This window comes from Python bivittatus, unplaced genomic scaffold (assembly GCF_059951505.1).
Source record: "Python bivittatus isolate LINGU-HERP-01145 unplaced genomic scaffold, Pbiv_v1 ctg000020_np1212, whole genome shotgun sequence".
NCBI classification, from domain to species: domain Eukaryota; kingdom Metazoa; phylum Chordata; class Lepidosauria; order Squamata; family Pythonidae; genus Python; species Python bivittatus.
In genome coordinates, this window is record NW_028277030.1 from 96,608,116 (window position 1) to 96,632,182 (window position 24,067).

General features: G+C 39.8%; 1 long non-coding RNA gene across 2 annotated transcripts; it reads left to right on the forward strand.

Moving 5' to 3' along the window:
• Positions 1-2,370: 2,370 nt before the first annotated feature.
• LOC112542418 (uncharacterized) lies at positions 2,371-23,227 on the forward strand. Of its 2 annotated transcripts, XR_015796797.1 has the most exons (4): positions 2,371-2,552; positions 3,311-3,421; positions 8,185-8,381; positions 19,485-23,227. It is a non-coding gene; the product is annotated as an uncharacterized LOC112542418 (long non-coding RNA). The 2 variants fall into 2 exon arrangements; XR_015796798.1 differs by lacking the exon at positions 8,185-8,381.
• Positions 23,228-24,067: the final 840 nt, after the last annotated feature.

The following is a 24,067-nucleotide window of genomic DNA, read 5'->3' on the forward strand; positions in this document are numbered from 1 at the left end:
CTGGATTGTACAATGTAAGATTGCAGTTAAGGGCTCACTTGAAGGAATGCTGGTCTGCAGAAATAAGAACATAAATCTCAGCAAATATAAATAGATATAGAACTAGTCTTCCCCAGTTTTCTGATGTGCAAGAGTTGAGTGCATTTAACTGAGATTATTGTGCACTGAATCAGCTTGAACCCTGCTCAATTACTGGCTTTAAGCAAGGGGCTATATCTCAGCCTTATCTAGCATCTTTAAAGCTGGAGACTATCAGGGTGCAGGAGGAATAAATACAGAGAGCTCCCGACACAAGGGGTAGTGTCTTCGGCTCAAGCAAGGGCAGAACTGGGATCCTTTCTCAACCACTGCAGCTTGTCTGCATAACCAAACATGCCATTCCAGAAGCCTTTTAAAACACCCTTAGATAGGAGGGGTTGCAGTAGAAAGGAGATATGGAAAGCCAGTACGTAATTGATGAGAAGCTTTAAAATATCACTACAAAAATGTTGCTGAAGTTATCTTTTAGCATGTTCAGATGCAGACTTGACTAATAGTCTCCAGTACTGTATCTGAAAACCACTGAAATGAAGGCATTTCTGTCCTGGCGCGTTCAACAATATTCCCCTTACCTGCAATTCAGTTACTTGCCAGACTGCTCTATTTTAGCAGGTTCAAGAAAGAGACAGATATACACTGATATCCTCTAGATTAGTAGGCTAGAGAGGCAGATATTTCTCCCAGGGCATATATGATCTACATGTTTATATTTTTGATTGCTATGCTTTTCCCCAAATTATTTTGAAAATGACAATTTGATGAGGGCAGCATGAATTTTATTGGAGGTCCCTTGCTATCACCCATAACTATGGCTAGGTTTGTTTATTGCACTAAGCCATTATGTAATTAAGACTTGTCTTAACATATTCTATGAGTCTAGGCATTGTGATTTGTACATCATGATTTGTGGTTTGACAAGGTATACAAACCCAGCCAGTTGTGATTTATTTAAAAGATTGTAGTTAAGGAAACTATGGCTTAGCATGATACGTGAACCCAACCTAAGCCACTTTTAAGAACAAAACATGAGCATTAAACCACTTTGAATTGTTCCACTTAGAATGGGGGGATTCAGGCTCCAGCCCACCCTTGGCCATAGAACTCATTGGGTGACTGTTTATCTTGGTATCATGTGTTGTGATCCCGCCCATTATGCTTTGTAATCCATGATTTAAAGCTTAGCATGTTGGTCTGAACCCAGGCATTTGCTTAATCAACAAATTATGGTTTTATCAACCATTGTGAACCTAGTCAGGCTCTCACAATTTGTGATATTACTAAGGAGCTGTTAAAGAAAGCCAGTTTGGTCTAGTGGTTAAGGAATCAAGCTAGAAACCAAGAGACAGCGAATTCTAGTCCATCTTAGGCATGAAAGCCGGATGGGTGACTTTGGGCCAGTCACTCTCTCTCAGCCCACGACATCAGGCTCAGGCAACAAGCTGGTCGGTAAATTCCTGTCACAACCAATGGATCAGCATTTAGCTGATTTGAAAAAAAAAGTGGACCCTGCACCTGCATGAAAACACTAGGAAGAAAAAAAACCTAAGGAGCTGTTCAACAACTGTTGTTGCACATGTTGGTCATAACAGATGTCTCTCAGCTTGATTTTTGTCAATACTAGGAATGTACGAAGAAAGGAAAAGGGCATTGCTTGCAGACAGTGTTTGTCTGTATTAATGTGTGATTCAAGAATGGGAAGTAGTCGATCATCATCACCAAGGAACTGAATGTAAAACAGGCCCCTTAGTTGAAATTCAGTTGAAGAGATTGCCTCAGGTTCCCCCGCTCCCGCCCCTTACCTCTCAGAAAGCAGATGACTCATCTCTGCTGAATTAATGAGATTACTTCCCTATTTGATACTGGATTCATGTTGGCTTACTTTGCAGGATTGAGACATAAAATAGCACAATTTCAAATTAGTTCCCACTGAACTTTTATTTATATTTAATCAATTTGTATGGCTGTCCAACTTGCTGATCTGGGGGGGGGTAACACAAGATTTAAAATCAGAGCAGCACCAACAAGTTTTAAAAAAAACACAAAATCCTTTCAAGCTTCTATGACTAGAAGTACTACAGTTAAGTACTTTTCAGAATGAAGTATTTCTCAGCATCTTTTAAATAAATGAGTGGAATATTAATAAGTTTGACAAGAACAAGAACAAATCAGGACCTGAAAATGCAAATAAGCAGTAACCTAATTCTTTGCAGAAGCTGTAAGATTGCAGGCTGCCAAGAGGGCTGTTTTGTCATATACCATACAGGGCACCCTGATTTTCTCTAAAATAGGAAAGTGGCCTTATCATAACGCTTCAACACACACAGGCTGAGTCAGTGCAGGACTGATGTTGTCCTAACCACATTATTAGTCTTAGGAAGGCTTCTGTAGCTGAGCTAATGACTCTTGTTCAGGTGCTGCCTCAGAGAAAATGCTGCAAATTCAGGAGCTTAGCATCTCCTTTGCGCAGAAGAAAGACAAGCAGATGCTTCCATTCACTGGCTCATCTGGGGAAGGTAACTTCAAGATGTCAAGGTTGAGAAATGCTCCTCTACAGCATGAGAGGAAGAACACACAAGGAGGTTAAGTATGCTCCTTTGCTATGGCCTAAGAGGGTGAAGAAGATGCTATGCATTCACTGCTTCTCTTATAGACCTCTCATAAATCAGAAGGTGCCTGGTATCACCTGTTTTGACTAACAAATTTTATTTAAAGGCATATGCTTTTTATTTTTAGGCATATGCTTTTGTGAGCTGCAGCTCACTTCATTGGATGCATATTTATAAACTCTTAGTCTAGTAATATCCACCTTTAGTTCTGGATGGATTTGCCCTACCCCAGATGGAACTTATGCACAATTTGGGGTCCTCTTGGACTCACGGTTCCCACTTGAAGAGCAGATGACAGCTCTGGCTAGCTTTTGCACAGCTACTGCATATGTTGTGTACCAATTGCATCTGTTTTTGGACTGGGAGTCTCTGCCCATGGTTACTCATGCCTTGGTCATCTCCCAACTGGACTACTACAATGTACTTTCTGTGGGGCTGTTCATGAAGAGCATTCGGAAGTTTCAGCTGATGCCAAATGCAACAGCTCAGGCAGTTACGCGTGCTCCTCATTCAGCACATGGGACACCTCTGCTCTGTGAGCAGCATTGGTTGCCAGTTTGTTTCTGGGTTCAATTCAAGGTCCTGGTAATTACCTATAAAGCAGTCTTGTGACTAGATTACTTGTGGCACCTTCTCTCCCTGCTTTTATCTACCTATCCTGTCAGATCCAGAAGAGAGGCATGCTCCAGGTCCTGTCCATTAGAGAATGTCATCTGCCAAGACCCATGAAGAGAGCCTTGCCTGTTGTGGTGTCCACCCTCATCATTCCCCTTGAGGTTAGACTTGCCCTGATCCTAATGGTGTTTTGTAAGGCTTTGAAGATCTGATTTGGCTACCGAGTCTGTGCCCCACATGTGTGGTTGAGCCAGTTTCATGGTTACATTGACTGCTGTGTTGGTTGGTTTTCCATCTCAGCTGCTGTATATGTTATTTATTGATTTGTTATGTTTTTATTTTTCTTTTAATATTTATTAGCTGTCCAGAGGCATATATTTGAGATGGGTGGCCTATAAATTGAATGAATGAATGAAATATTCAGCTAACACCTGGAAGAAAGACAAAGGCAACTTGGGTCAAGGAAAAAAGCACTGTGTCATCAGTGTAAAGAAGTGTGGAAATTAATCTATGGTTTGGCTGAGGAGGCTGAAAGATCAGATTCTCAGTTTAACAATAGCTATTGAATGATCCTCTCCCTGATTGGCCCCCTGTTTCTACCTCTGAGATTTTTAAGTTCATTACCCAATTTAAAAAATGGCAAAGCTGCTAGTGGTGATTTGATATGATCCTGGCAGAACTTTAAAAACTTACTTAGAATCAATTGATTATGTGCCATCAAGTCATTGTCAATTTGTAGTGACTACATAGATAGATTTTCTCCATGAAAATCTGTCTCTTACCTGGTCTTTCAGGCTTCCAATGTTGCATTCATTATTGCTGTAACTGAATCCATCCACCTTGCTGCTGGTCATTCTCTTCTTCTGTTTCCTTACACCTTTCCCAGCATTAGAGCCTTTTCCAGAGAGCTGGATCTTCATATAATGTATCCAAAGGAGGATAATTTGAGCCTGGTCATTTGTGCCTTGAGTGAGAACTCTGGGTTGATTTGTTCAATGATTCATTGGTTTGTTTTTCTGGCTGTCTACAGTATTCTCAGGAGTCTTCTCCAACACCAAAGATGAAAAGCATCAATGCTCTTCCTATTCTGCTTCAAAGTTCAACTTTCATTTCCATAGAGTGTCACAGGGAATACCATGGCTTGCATGATTCTGATCTTTGTAGGTATAGACAGATCACAACATTTGAATATCTTTTCCAAGCCTTCATGGCTGCTCTACCAAGTGCTAGTGTGTGGCATATTTCTTGACTTCTTGTTCCTTTACTTTTGATGGCTGATCCTAAAAGGCAGAAGCTACCCACCACTTTGATATCTTCAGTGTCAATTCTAAGGCTGGTTGTTCTACCTGTCGTCATTAGTTTGAACTTCTTTATTTTTGGTCCCATTTTTTTCACTGTGCTCCTTGACTTTTATTACTAGAGCTTGTGGATCCTTTACATTTTCATCTATCAGGGTAGTGTCATCAGCATAGCACAGGTTATTGACTTTGCTTCCCCCAGTTTTAAAACCACACCCATTTTCTTCTAATCCAGCTTCCCTTAACATATATTCAGCATAAAGGCTGCATAAATAAATGGAAAATATACAACCTTCTTGCACTCCTTTGCCAACCTTGTATCTCTTTTGCCATGTTCTGTCCATACTGTGGCTTCCTGACTGATATGTAAATTTCTCATGAGACAATGAGATGTTTTGGGATTCCCATTTTTTCCTGAGCACATTCTACAGCTTGATCGAAGCCTTTTTATAGTCAAAGAAGCACCTATTGACTTCTTTTTGGCAGTCTTTGGCTTTCTCAATTATCCAGCATGCTTTCTCAGCCTTTTCTAAAGCCAGCTTGAACAGATGGTCAGTATTTACCCACATAAATGAATCCATCCAGGGACTTAAAGAGTGCAAATGCTCCGTAAGTATCCCAATCTTTAAAAAGAGTGATAGGTGTAATCCAGATAATTATTGCCCAATTAGTTTATTAGGTATAATAAGCAAATTATATGCCAGACATCTTTATGTGAAGTTCATGGACTGGATCTTAGTTTTGAAACAATCTGGCTTCAGGTCAGGCTTTTCCATTTTTGACCAAGTAATTAAGGGATCCTTTATGGTGCCTTCATCAATTTGGAGGTAGCTTTCTCTTGTGAGCAGCAAGGGTAGAAACTAACCACTTCCTCTTCTGACTGTTGTTTACTGCTGTTAGTAATAATGCTGTCCCAAGGATCCCTTTACACTGGTGGTATCCTTACTCCTTTCCTATTTACCTTCTATGTTAACTGAATTGTTCAGGCTTTTTTTTTTTTCATTTCCCTGGTGAAACACAGGTTCAAAATGTTAAAAAAAAATTGAGAAAAAGGACAGGTGGATAGCACTTTAATTCAGCAGTGAGGAAGAGTCTACTGTGGGTCTAGGGGCCAGGCTACAGAAGGGAGAGGGATAGAGATATAACTACTTCCATGGATACCCTGAAGAAAACAATTATGCAGATATTTACACTGCTAGTTCCATAAATAAAATCTGCCTTCATGCAGTTTACATGGTACTCCTTCCTTTATGCTTCAAGGTACTGTATACAGTCCCCCATCTTGATGGAGCACCAGCTTTCAGGTGAAAAAGGAACCTTCTGGTGCACCAAAGAGTTCTGCCATTTGGTGCCTTCTATGTATATCAGATTACAACCCCTATTATCTCCTGCACATGGAACATATATATGCAGAACTCAGCCTATATAACTCTAGCCTTGTTTCCTTCCTAATGAGGCTCCCACAGACATGCAAATTTGGTGCATTCATATTCTCAGATGTGACTAAGACTATTCTCTGTAAGGTCATTTGACACTGATCCTGCTTTATTTATTTATTAAAATGGATCCTATGGTTTCATATTGACCTGACAGTAATTTAGCTGCTGGAGATTAAAACAAATGCAGTCTCATTGGCCTTAAGCTGTCTGCCTTCAACAATTATTGTGTGCTGTTAGTAAACCAGTTGGGATAAACAAGCTTTCACTCAGTGTCCTGTCCTGGTCATGTTGTCCAAAGTGTGTTGAAATGGCTCAGAACTAGCCTTTCTACCCTCTGTTCCCTCCTCAAAAGTTTCTCAGTGAGTTCAGGGGAACAGAAAGGCTCTTTGAACTAAGACTGCTTTGAAAACGCCTCCTAAGGAAGGGGGTGGGAAGGAGCGGTAAGCAAAGTGGCTTAATGGTTGTTTATTATGTGGGTGGCTGAGTGGGCACAGAGTCGCCAAAAGACGTCTGGCAGCTGACCTTGTGAGTTAATAACCATCTGCGTCTCCCTTGCAAAGATCAAAGCAGCCTCATCTGTCACCAGATGTCACACACAGTGATTTACTTTTTCCTGTCTAATGCCCTAACTGGTATTAAAGATTTATCATTTGGGGAGAGCGATTCATTCTATAGCTCTCTTTAGATAGATTAGCATTCCCCAGCCAGGTTTCCTCCAGATGCACTGAACTACAGCTCTATCATTAACCCCAGCCAACACATCCATAATGGCTAAAGATGATAGGAATTATAATCCAATAGTATGGAGAGGACTAAAGACAACTGCTATGTAATTACTTTCAGGGTGGAGAATGGGACCAGGGAGATCCAGATTTGTCAGCCATTGATGCTCCTTGGCCTGTCACTGTCACTGAGTCCAGACTAGTTTATACGGTTGTTCTTGGAGGGATATTGGAAGCAGGAACGCTATGTATGCTGTCTCAACTCTACTGAACACTACAAAAGTAGTAGTCATTCTCTGTTAATCTGGCAGAATGGAAAGAGACCTTGATTCCAAAATGACATATCCTTTATGGAAATTGGGCTTCATGGATTATAATTGGATTTTCCTTCATCTCTATCTTCAAATAAAGAAAGGGCAGAACTTCCTTCAGTGGGTGGAAAATGCATATGAAGGAGCCATCTTAGATATCTGGAGGTAGTTTGAAGACTGTTATTGAGAGCTGGAACAAAAAGGAGCAAGGAGGGCATCTAGGTGTCAAAGCCCAAATATTCCCTTCCTTCTTTCTCCCCATCTACTTCCTAATTTCAATCTAATTACATCTTAATTTAATTTTAATAAAATGGCTTTATTCCCATTGTGATACTGTTCCATATGCAGTAATGGCAGCATTACAAAGGCAATGAGACACCCAGTGCCAGGTTGAATAGCATACTGTTTATTTTTTTCTTAATAAGAATAAATAGGGATCAGCATATACTCACAGAAGAACAAGTAACACATTTCTCTTGAATGTACCATGAGCTGATATTGACTCCCCTGGACTATGGACTCCAGTATGAGGATCTCGGAGAAGAAGCAGCCTCTCTTCAGATTGTCAATCATAAAGAGGTCTGTGATAGAAACAATCTATGGCTGATATGTACCACACCCCAAACTATTTTTTGCAGCCCCAATCTCCCCAACAGCATGCCATCCACTTTCTGTGGATGACCTTTGCAAAACAACATCATTTTTGGTGCAGAAAAGCAAGTAGATGTGTAAGCTTTTATTTATGCTTGGCCACCTAATGTGAAGAGAGGACTCTTTGGAAAAGACCCTGATGCTGGGAAAGACTGAAGGCAAAAGGAGAAGGGGACGGCAGAGGATGAGATGGTTAGATAGCATCACTGAAGCAGTGAGCATGAAACTGAGCCAACTCAGGGAGGCAGTGAAGGACAGGAAGGCCTGGCGTGATATGGTCCATGGGGTCACGAAGAGTCGGACACAACTTAATGACTATACAACAACAAGGGCATTGGCAAGAGTGAGGGTGGGAGTAAAAAAGCAAACATAAATATGACAGCCTTGATTGCACTATTGAAGCCCTGCTACCTTTTAAAATGCAACACATGTAAATAAAGGGCAGGCCTTCAAGCATGCAGTTGTGATTTCCATCTTTACTTTTTTGAACCCCTTTCTTGCAGAAGACCTTGGTTTAGAAAGAACCACCGCACCCTCTGAAGCATTGGGCTGGCTCAAAAGATGGCTGTCTCTGCTTAATGAGCATATCAACACCTTGGACAATACATATCAACACCTTTTCTGTAAAGCCTCTTCCTGGGAGCTACATCCTGTTCATGTTAGCACGTGGGAAGAAAGAAAGCCAAAGGCTCAGAGTCAGGTACTTTCTATAAAGTTCCAGGTTTTTCATTCTGGCTGGTGTAGCTCCCAGCAAAACACAGTCCCAAATCAGAATGTATTGTTATTTCTTTCAGCCTGTAACAATAGTCTTTTAAACGAAGCTCCTTAAACAGTTTATGCACACAACATGGTAAGCCAATTTATATTGTTTGGACAGAATTTCACCTTCAACAACAGTTCTTCCTTTTCGAAACATCTGGTGTTCAGGGCGCAAGCAGCTCTCACAAATATGTTATTTCAGCTTCCACTCTTTGATCCAATCTTGCCAGTGTGCAGTTACCCAAGACGTTTGCCATATTCCAGACCAATGTGTTCTGATTTCATGTGGCTGTTATGTGGCCAGATCAACTGTGCTGTGCAACGCTTTGAAAACATCTGTGGCATGCTCAGCCCCTCATTCCCTTTCCCTTGACCTGCCCTTTGTGGGGAGTATGGAATGTGAAACATTTTTTGTGGGTCTTCCCAACTTTGTACTTTATTTAAACTCTCTCTCCCTCTCCCTCTCTCATTCCTTTTACTCATTTTCCTGTTCTAAGCCAGAAGACTGGCTGAACCTTAGTCGGACCTTTCCCTTAACATAAAAGCTATTAGCTGAATCAACGACTAGCAAGTTTTGAAAACCACGTGATAATTTGTTGGCAGAAATAAAAGCAGATATATTTTAATGCTTATAGGACAACCATTTCTCTTTACAGGCGTGGTTGGTTTCTTAATATGGGCACATTTCTATAAATTAAGATTAAAGAAAAGACTGGGTTATTTAATGTTGTTTGAGTAGTAAATGAACAGGCATCCTCCCTCACTTACCATCATCTGCCTTATAAGGATATGTGTACACAGAATCATCTTGAAAGGGCAAGAGATAACCCATGAAGGGCGCTATTTATATATGCATCATATCACATAGTAGCTGAAGTGTATGATGGAAAGGTATCTATGCCTCCTTTGTCACCAATGCAGGCAGGATTATTTTTCTCAATAGGTAGTCCTACCTCTCTGCACCAAGACTAATTTATTCCCGAGTCACCCCACTCCGGTGATACTTGCACAGACATCTAAGTTGTGTAATATTTTATATTTTCCTAAGGGAGCGGGGAAACCATTTTGGAAATTTTAATTTAATTTAATTTAGGAAAACATATATCATGTATTCATAAACCTTATGATATATGCAAATGGCAAATGGCTGAGCTGTGGTGGGCGGGGGGGAGAGGCTTGCTTTACCTTCCTAAATGCATGCCAAAAAATCTTAGAAATTAACTTTATAAACTATTGCAATGATTGTTGCAATCCACATTAATTACTATAATTGGAAAGTGGAAGGTCATTCCTTCCTTCTGATGCAGAAGGGAAAAAGAAAACAAGAATCTCATTCGCCATCCATGGATGATGGTCCACAAAGATCTCAATTGGGCAGATTGACCTAGGTGGGGCTGATACTGGAACCATTTCCATATGAAACACCATAATATTCCAAAGCACAAGTGATTCTTAGTAGGCCTATAGCAAACAATACATTGAAATATTAGTTGCACATTATACGAAACACACTTGCAGCTGTGGGAGAAGTAGGAGGTTCAACAACAACTATGTATTTTTGGCAAGAAATAGTACTGCAATGGAAAGCTTCAGTAAAATTGAAATTTTTAGGTCCAGTTTTCAATCTGAAAAATTTGGTCTTCAAACCATCATTCTTTCGTTCTTGCACATTTGATGCAGTTTTTTTTAAAAGGTGGGAATCCTTTTTCTGCTTATCAATACTTTAAAGGGGTGGGAATCCTTTTTCCTGCTTATCAATCTGTTTATCAGTCAATCCAGAAATGAGAGGGGATTCGTTTCACCCTCACCTTGTGCGTTGGGTATCTTGCCTGCTCTTTCATCAGTTTTGCAATCTGTCCTCCTCTGTTTCACAAGGCCAACTGGAAACTCCTGCTTTGATTTCCCTGTTTCTAGAAGCAGAATGCTTCTTCCCAGGGGCATCTCACCAGCAAATCACTAACGCCACACTTCAGAAGACATTGTTTCCTGCACTAGGAAAGCCATGATTGCCCAAAAGACAGATCATAAAACAGGAAGAGGACAATGGATTTTTGAGGGGAAACTGGATCAGTAGAATGCATTGGCGCATGTGCCTCATTTTGTGAAACAGTCACCACATTGATGGGATACAATGCCTATGCAGATCTCCCCCAAGAGAGAGCAAACAGCTGCATAGAATTTCACCCTCGGTGAGGTTATTTTCATCCCCTTCATGTGGACTGGAAGAATAAGGGAAATGGAGAACTGTGGCACCATAAATAAAATGCAGTTGTGGCGTGCATTAGTCGTCCTCCCAGAGAAGCCTTGAGCTTGGTCTCCTTCCCACTAACAGAGCTTTGTTCCACAGAGGAAAAGGCTGTTTGAAACAACAAACTATGAAAGAGATTTGGGGAAACCTGGACAAGTGGGCAGCATTTCAGAGAGATTTGGGGATGGGGTTGAATTGATAAGATTTTGATATTGACATAAGCTGAGCCAAACCTCTAAACCAACTTTTCTTTTGAGTAGCTAAATGACAGTCCCTAAAGATAGACTCATGTGCTATGCCAAGAGAACTCTAGATCATGAAAGGATTAAAATACTGCCTCTCTTTCTCAGTGGCTGAGTTTGTAACCAGATGCTGGCCTGTGATGTGAGGCTCAGCATGAAACACCAAGCATTCAAAACATATCTGAATCTTCACATGGCCCTGGGTGATAAAGAGGACAATTGCTCACAATGAAGGATGCCCAACAGATCTCTAGACCCTCAGTCCTTTAATCAGAAAAAGGAAAGATATTGGCAACAGGGAAGGCCACCACAGTGGAGCCATTCAATAACCATTTTGCCCTGTGGGTAGGTAAAAAACATTTCCCAGAAAATAAAATAGCCAAAAAGTTGATTTAAACATCCTGGCCATATTTTTTCCCTTTTCGTCTACTGGAGCATGCAGCTGGCAGCACAAATTCTATAAATGCAACTATAAATATAAAATCTTCAGATGAGAAGGTTCTTTGGAAACAGTTCCTGTTTATAAAGATTATTTACAAGGGAGGAGAGGTTTGCTGACATTCAGGATAAGTTTTGTTGTCTCAACATTTGTATGGTAAATGGTTTTCTTTCTCGCTCTGCTTCCCCTTCCCCTTCCCCCCATTTGTTCTGAAAAAATGTATCTAGGTTCAAGCAATTCATTTGTTTTTCCATTTCATTTATGATTTATGGCAAACTAGAAAAGGGTTTCCTGGGTATAAATGCAAAAAGAACTAAGTAGAAACATTTTGCAGGGGGAGGGTTACCCATGTTTGCACACACACTAACTCTAATCCAGACATTCCTTTGCAAGACTAAATCAGGAAACAAACAGATGTTTGTCTAAGCAAGTTAAGTCCCCTTATGTTTTTAATGTGGATGGATTTTTCCTCCTCCACTAGTAATCACAGTGCAGTGCTCTGCCACTGGTCAGCCAGTACTTGCTTCAGAGAATTTCTCATTTTTGAAATGGTCATTTCAGCTGCTTGTGGGCCTTTTCCACCCACCATGAGCAATCCAAATATAGATTTAGCCCGATTCAAAAAAAATGAAACAAAATCAAACTCAACAATGTAAACAAACCCAAAGCCTCTATATTTTGGCAGAGCACATCCAGTTGTTATGCCTGACAAATATCTTTTAAATTGTCTCTAATTGGATATCACTTAAATTGTTTATCACTTAATGTCCTTCTATTCCAAGGACATTAATTCAGTTTTCAAGGGTTTGTAGGTTCATTGGCTATCATTCCCCTTTCATCCTGTTATCCACTTTTCTGGTGTTTCTTCTGCTGTAGATGTTGGCAGTTTTCCAGGCAGTCTTGCATAATAGCCTATCCCCCCCTCCGTCAAAAATCACAGAGCTCTTGATTTAACTCTTGTCTTATCCAGAAATTCAATACATGTTTTAGACAACTGACTTATTTTTAGCCTCAGTTTCCTTTCTGTGACGGAGAGGTTCCCTATAGATGTGTCTCTAAATGCCATACTAGGTAGGAATTATCATGCATTTGGATGATATAGAAAACAGCAGATTGAAACAGGGTATAGTGGAGCAGATGCTAGGTCTCTATAAAATCCCAGATTTGTTTGTTTGATTACTTTATGTTACTCTATTTGTTTATTTAGTCTTTATTTCATCATGGAAGTCAAGGCAGCCTCCCACAGTGTTCCCAGGTGACCTCTTGTCCAAGTGCTGGCCAGATTCAGAACTTCTCTGGTGCAGCAAGGTTGCTGCATCATTTGTTGTTTAGTCGTTAAGTCGTGTCCGACTCTTCGTGACCCCATGAACCATATTGCACCAGGCCTTCCTGTCCTTCACTGCCTCCCTGAGTTTGCTCAGTTTCATGCTCATTGCTTCAGTGATGCTATCTAACCATCTCATCCTCTGCCGTCCTCTTCTCCTTTTGCCTTCAATCTTTCCCAGCATCAGGGTCTTTTCCAAAGAGTCCTCTCTTCGCATTAGGTGACCAAAGTATCTGAGCTTGAGCTTCATTATCAATCCTTCCAATGAGCAGTCAGGGTTGATTTCCTTTAAGATTGACTGGTTTGACCTCCTAGCAGTCCAGGGGACTCTTAAGAGTCTTCTCTAGCACCACAGTTCAAAGGCATCAATTCTTCGGCGCTCAGCCTTCTTTATGGTCCAGCTCTCACAGCCATACATTACTACTGGAAAAACCATAGCTTTGACTATGCGGATCTTTGTCGGCAAGGTGACGTCTCTGCTTTTTAATATGCTATCTAGGCTTGCCATAGCTTTCCTCCCAAGGAGCAAGCGTCTTTTAATTTCATGGCTGCAGTCTCCGTCTGCGGTGATCTTGGAGCCCAAATAAATGAAGTCTGTTACTGCTTCCATTTCTACCCCTTCTATTTGCCAGGAATTGATGGGTCCAGATGCCATGATCTTAGTTTTTTTAATGTTGAGTTTCAAGCCAGCTTTTGCACTCTCCTCTTTCACCCTCATCAAGAGGCTCTTTAGTTCTTCTTCACTTTCTGCCATGAGGGTGGTATCGTCTGCATATCTGAGGTTGTTGATGATTCTCCCTGCAATCTTAATTCCGGCTTGTGATTCTTCCAGCCTGGCATTTCTCATGATGTACTCTGCATATAGGTTAAATAAGCAGGGTGACAGTATACAGCCTTGTCGTACACCTTTCCCTATTTTGAACCAATCGGTTGTTCCATGACCGGTTCTGTTGCTTCTTGGCCCACATACAGATTTCTCAGGAGACAGGTAAGGTGGTCTGGTACTCCCATCTCTTTAAGAACTTGCCACAGTTTGTTGTGATCCACACAATCAAAGGCTTTTGCATAGTCAATGAAGCAGAAGTAGATATTTTTCTGGAACTCTCGTGCTTTCTCCATGATCCAGCGAATGTTGGCGATTTGATCTCTAGTTCCTCTGCCTCTTCGAAACCCAGCTTGTACATCCGGTAGCTCTCGGTTCATGTATTGCTGAAGCCTAGCTTGTAGGATTTTGAGCATAACCTTGCTAGCATGTGAAATGAGTGCAATTGTGCGATAGTTTGAGCATTCTTTGGCATTGCCCTTCTTTGGAATTGGAACATAAACTGACCTTTTCCAATCCCGTGGCCACTGTTGCATTTTCCAAACTTGCTGGCATATTGAGTGCAGCACTTTAACACCATCATCTTTTAGTATTTTAAATAACTCAGCTGGAATACTGTCATCTCCACTAGCTTTGTTGTTAGCAATGCTTCCTAAGGCCCACTTGACTTCACTCTCTAGAATGTCTGGCTCAAGGTCAGTGATCACACCAGGGTGGACATCAGGGACATTAAGATCTTTCTTGTATAGTTCTTCTGTGTATTCTTGCCACCTCTTCTTAATCTCTTCTGCTTCTGTTAGGTCCCTGCCTTTTTGTCCTTTATCATGCCCATCTTTGCACTAAACGTTCCTTTCATATCTCCAATTTTCTTGAAGAGATCTCTAGTCTTCCCCATTCTATTGTTTTCCTCGATTTCTTTGCATTTTTCATTTAAGAAGGCCTTCTTATCTCTCCTTGCTATTCTCTGGAAATCTGCATTCAGTTGCTTATATCTTTCCCTTTCACCCTTGCTTTTCACATTCCTTCTTTCCACAGCTATTTGTAAAGCCTCATCAGACAGCCATTTTGCTTTCTTGCATTTCTTTTTCTTTGGGATGGTTTTAGTTGCTGCCTCCTGTACAATATTACGGACCTCCGTCCATAGTTCTTCAGGCACTCTGTCTACCAAATCTAATCCTCTAAATCTATTCATCACCTTCACTGTGTACTCACAAGGAATATGATCTAAGTCATACCTGAGTGGTCTAGTGGTTTTCCCTACATTCTTCAATTTAAGCCTAAATTTTGCAGTAAGAAGCTCATGATCTGAGCCACAGTCAGCTCCTGGTCTTGTTTTTGCTGTCTGTATAGAGCTTCTCCATCTTTGGCTGCAAAGTATATAATCAATCTGGTTTCGGTATTGACCATCTGGTGATGTCCATGTGTAGAGTTGTCTCTTGTGTTGTTGGAAAAGAGTGTTTGCTATGACTAGCTTGTTCTCTTGACAGAACTCTATTAGCGTTTGCCCTGCTTCATTTTGTACTCCAAGGCCAAACTTGCCTGTTATTCCGATTACTCCTTGACTTCCTACTTTAGCATTCCAATCCCCTATGATGAAAAGGACATCTTTTTTTGGTGCTAGTTCTAGAAGGTGTTGTAGGTCTTCATAGAAGCGGTCAACTTCAGCTTCTTCGGCATCAGTGGTTGGGGCATAGACTTGGATGACTGTGATGTTGAATGGTTTGCCTTGGATACGCACTGAGATCATTCTGTCATTTTTGAGGCTGTACCCCATTACTGCCTTTCCCACTCTCTTATTGACTATGAGTGCAACTCCATTTCTTCTAAGGGTTTCTTGCCCACAGTAGTAGATATAATGGTCACCCGAATTAAATTCACCCATTCCCGTCCATTTCAGTTCGCTGATTCCCAAGATGTCGATGTTCAATCTTGTCATCTCATGTTTGACCACATCCAGCTTGCCTTGGTCCATAGTTCTTACATTCCAGGTACCTATACAGTATTGTTCTTTACAGCATCGGACCTTCTTTTCGCTTCCAGATACATCCACAGCTGAACGTCCTTTCGGCTTTGGCCCAGCCGCTTCACTCTTTCTGGAGCTACTTGGAATTGCCCTCCGCTCTTCCCCAGTAGCATATTGGACACCTTCCGACCTGAGGGGCTCATCTTCCAGCGTCATATCTTTTAGCCTTTTAACATTGTCCATGGGGTTTTCTTGGCAAGGATACTGGAGTGGGTTGCCATTTCCTTCTCCAGTGGACCACATTTTGTCAGAACTCTCTGTCATGACCTGTCTGTCTTGGGTGGCCCTGCACGGTATAGCTCATGGCTTCACTGAGTTACGCAAGCCCCTTCGCCACGACAAGGCAGTGATCCATGAAGGGGTGCTGCATCATATGCCTTGACTATAACTTTAGCTCAGTTTAAACCATCTTAAGCAGCAATCTAGGAAAGAAAGGTCCCTACCATTCAGTGGAGATAACACTTTTCCATGTGGGTCAATCATCTGACACAGGATAAGGAAGCATAATTAAACAGGCATGACCGTTTAACAGATGATATTAACTTTGTTAATCTGCAACTATAAGATTTACACAAAATTCTTCATCTGTTGGAAGTATGGTCTGCAGTGATTGGATTGGCCCACTCTGGTTTTGTTTGGCCCTGTCCATTTCACAGTGTTCATGTTCCTCTGAAAGCAGTCAATGGTCATAAAGTGTTCTCTAACACAGAAGCTCAACACATTAACACCACACAAAAATATATCATGTGTTCTGTCTGGCAAACTTTACCAGACAAGTTGGAATGCAATCTGGAAACATTTACAGGATTTTGAGATGGAAATGCCAACCGCTATATTTCACTCAAAAGGAGATTTGAAATATGTTTGTAAAATACATAGAGTATACTGTACACGATAATAAATTAAGCCCCTGCAGTAACATCAACTGAAATCAACAGAGCTGGGAGTGTAGCTTTTGAGTGGACTGGGGTCAAACTCATTTGTTCTTTTTTTTAAGGATATGAATGAAGGATACCTCTAGACAATAATACAGAGGTGTGCAGTGCTCTCAAGAAATTGACAGATTCATTAAGCCTAGATATTTGTGGCCTAGCAGGGTTTTCATCAGATGTATCTCTGTAGCTCTGTATATCGTTTAGTCAGACCGTGTCTACAGTTGATGATCAGCAGCTACTTTTATTTATTTTTATTTATTTATTTATTTATTTATTTATTTATTTATTTATTTATTTATTTTATTTATTCCATCTGATGAAATGTACAGGTGCCCACTGGGGATTTTGCATTTTAATTTAAACCAAGCTAATTCATACTTCCTTAATTCATTTGCAAACTGAACGCCAACATTGCTTGTTCTTTGGCACTTATCAGATTTTGCAATCTGATTAAAATATATTAATTAGGGAAAGCTGCATAGGAAAATGTGTATGTTTGGAAAAACAGTGCACAGAAAGATATATGCTAGGGGGAAATGCCCGCAAGCAAGAATATGAAAATATTTATACATGATTTCCAGGCAGTGTACAACATTAAAATATCTCACATATAGTTAAATCTACTGTAACATATACCCAATAAAAAGATTAAAATATATGCAAACATATAAAGCATATAAACTGTTGCCATGAATAGTAGAAAAGTGCATATATTACTCTAAATTAAAAAAGTGACTCTAAAATATATATATACAAGATTGAGGCACCAGATCTGAGCTGCAAAAATTTGGATGACCATTAGATGTGGCAGCAAAGAGATACAGAAAACTCTGATTTTTTTTGCTGCCACCTGGAGTTTTGTATCCCCAATGTAGTAGCTCTCACAGAAGCATAGATTGATTTATTGTCATGGTCTTCTCAAAATTCACAGACTTCAAACACAGCAACATGTCTGAAAAAATTGTGGAGCAAAATCTACTTAGATAAGCGGTATTTTTAGAACTCAGTCCATAGATTTTAGTGGCAAGGTTAGCTATATGCTTCAAGTTGTATATTTCTATATACTGACATACCAATAAGAGGCTTTCCACCGGAAAAAAAAAAAAAAAGTGACAGCCACTTTTTAGTCCTTCCAAGTACTGTAAAAGGAGACTCTGAGACTGTCACTTCTTGCCTTACACTCTTCCCCCCACAAGCTGAAATAGAAAAAAATAACAAAGATTCATAGTGGCATATTTGGAATCTATATCGCCAGAGGCAATTCAGAGGGTCTCACCCAGTTCCCAATCCTTTCTGCTCTTTTTTCACACACAGGTTTTTTGTAGGCCCTTTCTAGAACTTGATCATAATCTGAGGAAAGGTAAGGGTTAGTTAACTGCATGGTTAATAGTTCCCACAACAAGGCTGATCAGGCGGATTTAGTTTAATCCTATGTGTGACTGGGTCTGGGTAGAAGTAAATCTAATGCTTTATTTCCTCATTTACAATATTTGAAAACCAACCAATTGATTGATGAAGCAGCAGGCCAAGGTCAGGGCTGCCAGATCTGAGCTACAAAACTTCAAACAGTCTCTAGGTAGCTGCAAAGAGACACAGAAAGTTGCACTCTGCCAACACATATCATTGGATGCTGGATCTAGTAGTTGTCAGGGTCTTTGCAGCCCAGATCCAGTAGCCCTCATCAGGATCCATCAAAGAAAGCGACAGCTGACCTCTCTGGCAGTTTGCCCAAGACTATTCTGTAGAGGTAGCATGGAATTCCATCTACCTAAACTATTGTTCATTCATCTTTACAGAACAATTCTGTTCTTGTGAGTTTGGGGATTGTGGAGTATCTTCAGAGACAGTTGAGAGGTGGAGATTTGAGTTTCAAAGAGATGGAAGGAATTTGTTCTGTTCCTGAGCCCCCAGCTGGTTCTTAGATCTCAGGAGAAAGGCGGTGGATGGTCCATGGATTCTTCCTGCAGCCTTCTTTGTCTGATGTGGAAATCATAACATTCCAAATTACCATTATGGTTTAGCAGCATACTGTCAGGGTTGCAGCCACTGGAAGGGTTTGGAAGGTTAGTTATCTATCACCCTGGAGTTGTCTTGTCCACAGCATCATTTATATCTTTTTATGATCAATTTTCCACTACTCCTCAGCCTTTTAGAAATGTGTTTGCTTTTCTCTTTTTGCAAATCACCAGATAAACGTAGACAAACATTTATAAATAAATAAATAAATAAATAAATAAATAAATAAATAATCAGGCATTAGTATGGAAGCAGTGTTAACAAGTTGCATTTTCTTTTTGTGTTGAGAGATGGAGAAATGTTTATTAGAGGCACGCAATGGATATGAAGATTAGTACAAAGGGCATACAGTTTTGGAGGCAAGGTGGGGAATCATTGATTAGTACATATTCTCAACAAGTTCTTAAGTTGCAAAAATATAAAACTGCCTATGATTATCCTTTATGAATATCAGTATAGATCTCAAAAAAACTAAAGACAATGCACAGGTATTTTGATTTCAATAAAACATGCATTAAAAGGCTTGGGAAATGGATAGCCCAGAAGTTGAGAAAGCCTCTGAGTAAGCATGACTTGGATTGGGCTGCATATGGATTTGTTGAAATCAGTGGATAGCAAAAAAGATGACTCTTTAACGTTAGGAAGATTGTGCAATCCCAGATTCACAACCCCACATTAAAAATAAGAATTCTCTTTCACTAGTGTAGTATCAATATAATAAAGTCTGATTGATATCATTTTGTGTGGTCAAGTTTTAATGATATGTTTAAAAATTAGACTGAATGGTTTTTGTATCTAGTATGTATAGTTTTATTCTCTTTTTTTTCTTGTTCCTTTCCCTTTGTGTGTGTGTGTGTGTGTACTAAAGCAATACTTTTTAAAAAAGGATTGGGCTGAATATATTTTCCAAGGAAATCTATAGGGGGAATGGTGGTTACTGTTAGTTGTATGATTAAGATGCCATTTTAATAACACCTTCTATTTTCTATTTCAGATTTACATTGCATCTGGAAGACTATAGAACTTAAGCCAAGAATTTGCTCAGCTGTCTTTTTGTAAAGCCTTGCAGAGATTTTTTTTAAGTGGCAGACAGGGCAATGAAATTTCCCAAAAGATGGAGCAATCAGAAAAATGGAAAAATAAATAGCACTGAGAATAAAATATCCCAACTCCACAGCCCTTTTCTTTGACAAATACCCATCACATGTTTTATATGAATATATGAATTCTATCTTGCCTACTAAATAACAAGAACAGAAACTGCCAGCCAACTTGATAGTGTTCTTGTTATTAGATATGGTTTTAGATCATATTTTCTTTACTTTCTAAACTGTCAGTGCAATCTCCATTCTCATCATGGAAATTGGTCTGACAACTTGTGGGTGAGAAAATGAAGTCAGTAAAACCCTTTGCTGAGACTCTGAAGTCTCTGCAATTATGGGAATGTTCCTCCTTGTTTCAGTGGTTAATGAAACCAATTTTTTAGAGGTTAAAAAAATCTCCGTTTTCTGAGCTTTGATTAGAATGGATTCCATAGCTATTTGTTTACTGCTTCCTTTCATTCCTAATTCACCATCAGTCCCAAAATATGTCTGAAATGTAGGAGCTCTGATAATAGTTGAGGCTCTTCTTCTTCCAGACTCTATTTGCTTCTTAGAAAGAATGGATAAAGGACTCTCTGTTTATGGGCTACAGATTTCATATCTGCCCAGGAATTACAGAAACACTGTCTCTTAACTATTGTCAGGACTGGACAAGTTGCTGTGGAAAAGAAGAAGTTGCTGGAGAATCAGTAGAAAAAGAACTGGAAATATAATGACCAATATTATGGATATGGTGGGAGCACACTTGGAATTCTGCACCTCCAAAAGATTATAGAGCTAGAACTTAAACATTCACAGTCAGAATGGAATAACTTTCTATGAGGAAAGGTTGAAATGCTACAAGTTTCTTTTTTTAATCTTAGGGGGAAAAATCAAACTGAGACATGACGGAAGTACATAAAATTATGCTTAGACCAGAGAAAGTTAATAAGGTCAGTAGACTTGTAAGATGCCTAGAATAATTTGAGTGAGCAGATAGAAATAATGCAATAAATTAAAAAAAAAAGGTAGGGAAAATGTTTCTCTCTCATTCATTAAGCTAAAACCTAGGGTCATAGGCATTCATAACAAACCATGGTGTCCTCAAGATGCAGACACATATATTATGATGTAGCATGTATAATTATGTACTTGTGTCATGACATTTGATGCAATTACATAAGTGCTGTTATTTGCATGATAATGTCCTGATACGTATATGATCCTTTGTCCCCTTTCTTCCTCCTTTGAACACTTGTGCCCAGAATCATCCAATAAAGCTAAGTCAGAGGATGGCTGTCAGCCCTTCAAGGTAGACCAGGCAAGGAAACCAGTGCCATGTAGGTCAGGACTACTTTTATTGTAAAGCTTTAATAACAGAATCTTGCAAGTCTGAATGCACTTCCCCTTCTCTCCCTTTATCCTCATGTGAACTAAGGAAAGGTTTGTCTGAGATGTTTACTCAGGTTACAGTCTTGGCCTGGACTCAGGCCCCCTTTTATGTGACCATTGTCTTGGTAGTGGCTCTTCCTCCTGTTCCTCAAGGCCATTCCCTACGTGGGTTCAGGACAGATGACAATATGTTTTTTACTCTGTATATCATTAAACTATGGCATTTGCTATTATAAGATCAAACCATGATTACCAACTTGAAAACTTGTAAAAGAGGATTAGTTAAGTTCATAGCTGATAAGGCTAACAATGAATATTATGACAGTATATTTCCTCTAGTATTTGAAGGACTAGATGACCTCTGAGTTTTCTTCCAATTTTATGTCTCTAAATAGCAGTTGCTAGAGAACATGAGGTAAAGTTTTTCTTATCATAAGTCCTACCTGTTGGCTACTCATAGCAATCCAGCTAACTCAGGTGAGAAGAAATTACTTGGCTATAGAAGTCTTTAGTCTGATGCCTTTTCAACCATTAATTTAGTATCTAATAACATGCTATTCAACTGGGATGTGTCCCCAGGTCTATCTGCAACCTCCTAGAGCCTTGAGTGTAATGCACAGAGCCATTTTTAATATTACAACCAAAGTAGTATGACTGAAAAGAAAAAAAAATGGATATATGGATAGTAATTACATTCATTATATTTAATTAAATGTAATGAAATGAAATGAAATTTAGTTTTTGTTGGGGCTCTGCCTATTTTTAGAGTGTAGCTCTCAGCTTACAGGTCAAAGACTAAATATGGCCTTCTATCTAAAAACGCTGCACACCTCTACTCTGCATTATATCCTGGGTGTCTTTATAAGAATCCTTGGATCCAGGTTAATATTATCTCTGCGGAAAGTAAACTGATGCTTAGAGAATGTGGTTGTAACACAGCCATGTTCCTTCTGGGTGGCTGTTGAAGCAGTTCATTTATGGACATCAAGATATGCATTTTATTTCACACCTATTTACAAAAATAACAGCTCTGCTTGTATACAGTCAGCTAAAAGTGGAATTAATTTAGAATTTAAGATAACCATGCTCCATCAACATATATCCCTGTGACTGAGATTTCTTCTGGATTGTTATTCAGTAATAAACCCAATTCAGCAGACTCCGTGCAACTTTAATTAGAATTGTCCTCATTGCATTACCTGCCTTTAATTGCTTTCTGTTCAGTGCAGTAACAGCATAATGATGTTGTGCCTCTTGAATATTCAGTTCCTGTTCTCTGTGGGTTTCCACACAGAGATCAGAGTTATCCTGCATCGGTATTACACATGAGAAATGCTCCATTCAGCATTCAGAAGGGGCAAGTGGCTTTCCAGCATCCTGTTGCTGCTTTATTTTCAATCTCCTTGACATTATGGAAATAATAGAGCCTGAAATTCTGGTTTTGAAGAGAACATAACTTTTTACGGATGCAAAATTATGCCAGTCTTACTCTAGAAGACTTCAACAGCAGCATAAACAATCTGCTCAGTTCATTACCAGAAATGCCAGGAAGGAGGGCTGCTTGGAATAGGACTGCACCCTGCTTCCCATTTATCTGCAGTCTCCTTCCCTTCCTCTGTCAGTTCCCCATGCCACAATATTCACATCTTTGCAACCCAAAAAAGAACAAATAAATTATGCAAAATACAATAAGCCTGAGCACAGAGCTTTAAGATGATTGCTGTCCCTTTTAATTAAAGACCAATGAATACAAGGCAGAAATTTTGAGCAATGAAAAATAATGCGTTGTTTGAATGCTTAAACCAAAAGCAGCATTCCACTTCTACACGGCTAGCGGAATCCCATGCTTCTCACCACTGCTATTCTGAAACAGGCAATACAGAAAGAAGAGGAAGAGACCATTCACACAACAGCTTTGTAAGTTCCTGGACTATTGGCCTGCATAAAATATGCATGGCTTTCCTGGGGCAAAGGTGCAAGACCTGCACCCAGAAATAAATATATATTTACTGAGGACCAAGCCAGGACATACCATTCCAGTGGCTTCACAACATCTCCACTGGCTCAAGCTGAGGCAAGATTGCAGGGGTTTATTATATGCTCTCCTCTTCGGGTGCTGTAACAAGAATAAGTCCCAAAAGTGAAAAGTAATGGAAGAAACCCCATTGTGGCCATACAGATACGAAGCAATTAGATGCAAGAAGTTGCAAGAATGGAAGTTTCTCTAGAAGTTTTATGTTACTGTCTGAGGGAGGGGAAGGAAGAAAATTGGCAAGATTAGTAAACTATAGAAGCTAATCAGAATCCCTGGTGTTTCTGTTGTTATTATTAGCAAATTCTCTCTAGGCATATTTTGGAGTTGGCTGAGTAGTTGTTGCTGTCACAAGAAATCATGTGTTTATCAAGAATTCTTCAAACGTTTCAAAACCTAGTGTTAATCTACCATATCAAGAATGAGATGTGCATTCTTGAAATCCAACCAAGAATCCTGGTAAACACTTCCAACTTCCTCAAAGCAGCTGGATCTATCCATTTTAGCCACATCCACCTAATCTTCTTCAGAACATTTCCCTTACTGATAAAGATACCTGTAACTTAGAATCATAGATTTGGAAGGGGGCATTTAAGTCATCAGGTCCATCACCACCCAAGACTCTGGACAGGAATCCAAAGTAAAACATCCCCGATAGATATCAAGTCTGTCCTTGAACATGCCCAGTGAGGGGAGTCCACTATCTTTGTAGTAATTGGTACTACTGTTAAGAAGGTGGTGAAGGAGCACCAGAACTTTTGTTTCAGCAACTAAAATTGGTTAAGCTGTGAGCTGTAGCTCACAAAAGCTTATGCCTTTGTTAGTCTGAAAAGTGCTACCGGACTCCTTTTGATGTTTTATTACAATCAAAACATTTCTCCTAGCAATGAATCAGAATCTGCCTTCTTCTAACTTTAAATCTGTTATTCTACATCTTACCTTCTGGGATGATACAAAAGACTATGATATCCTTTCAGGTATTTTAAGAGTGCTATCACTTCTGTTCTCACAGGGAAACATTTTCAGGTTTTCCTGAGGGTTTTTGTTCTAGGCCCTGTGCTGTTCAACGTA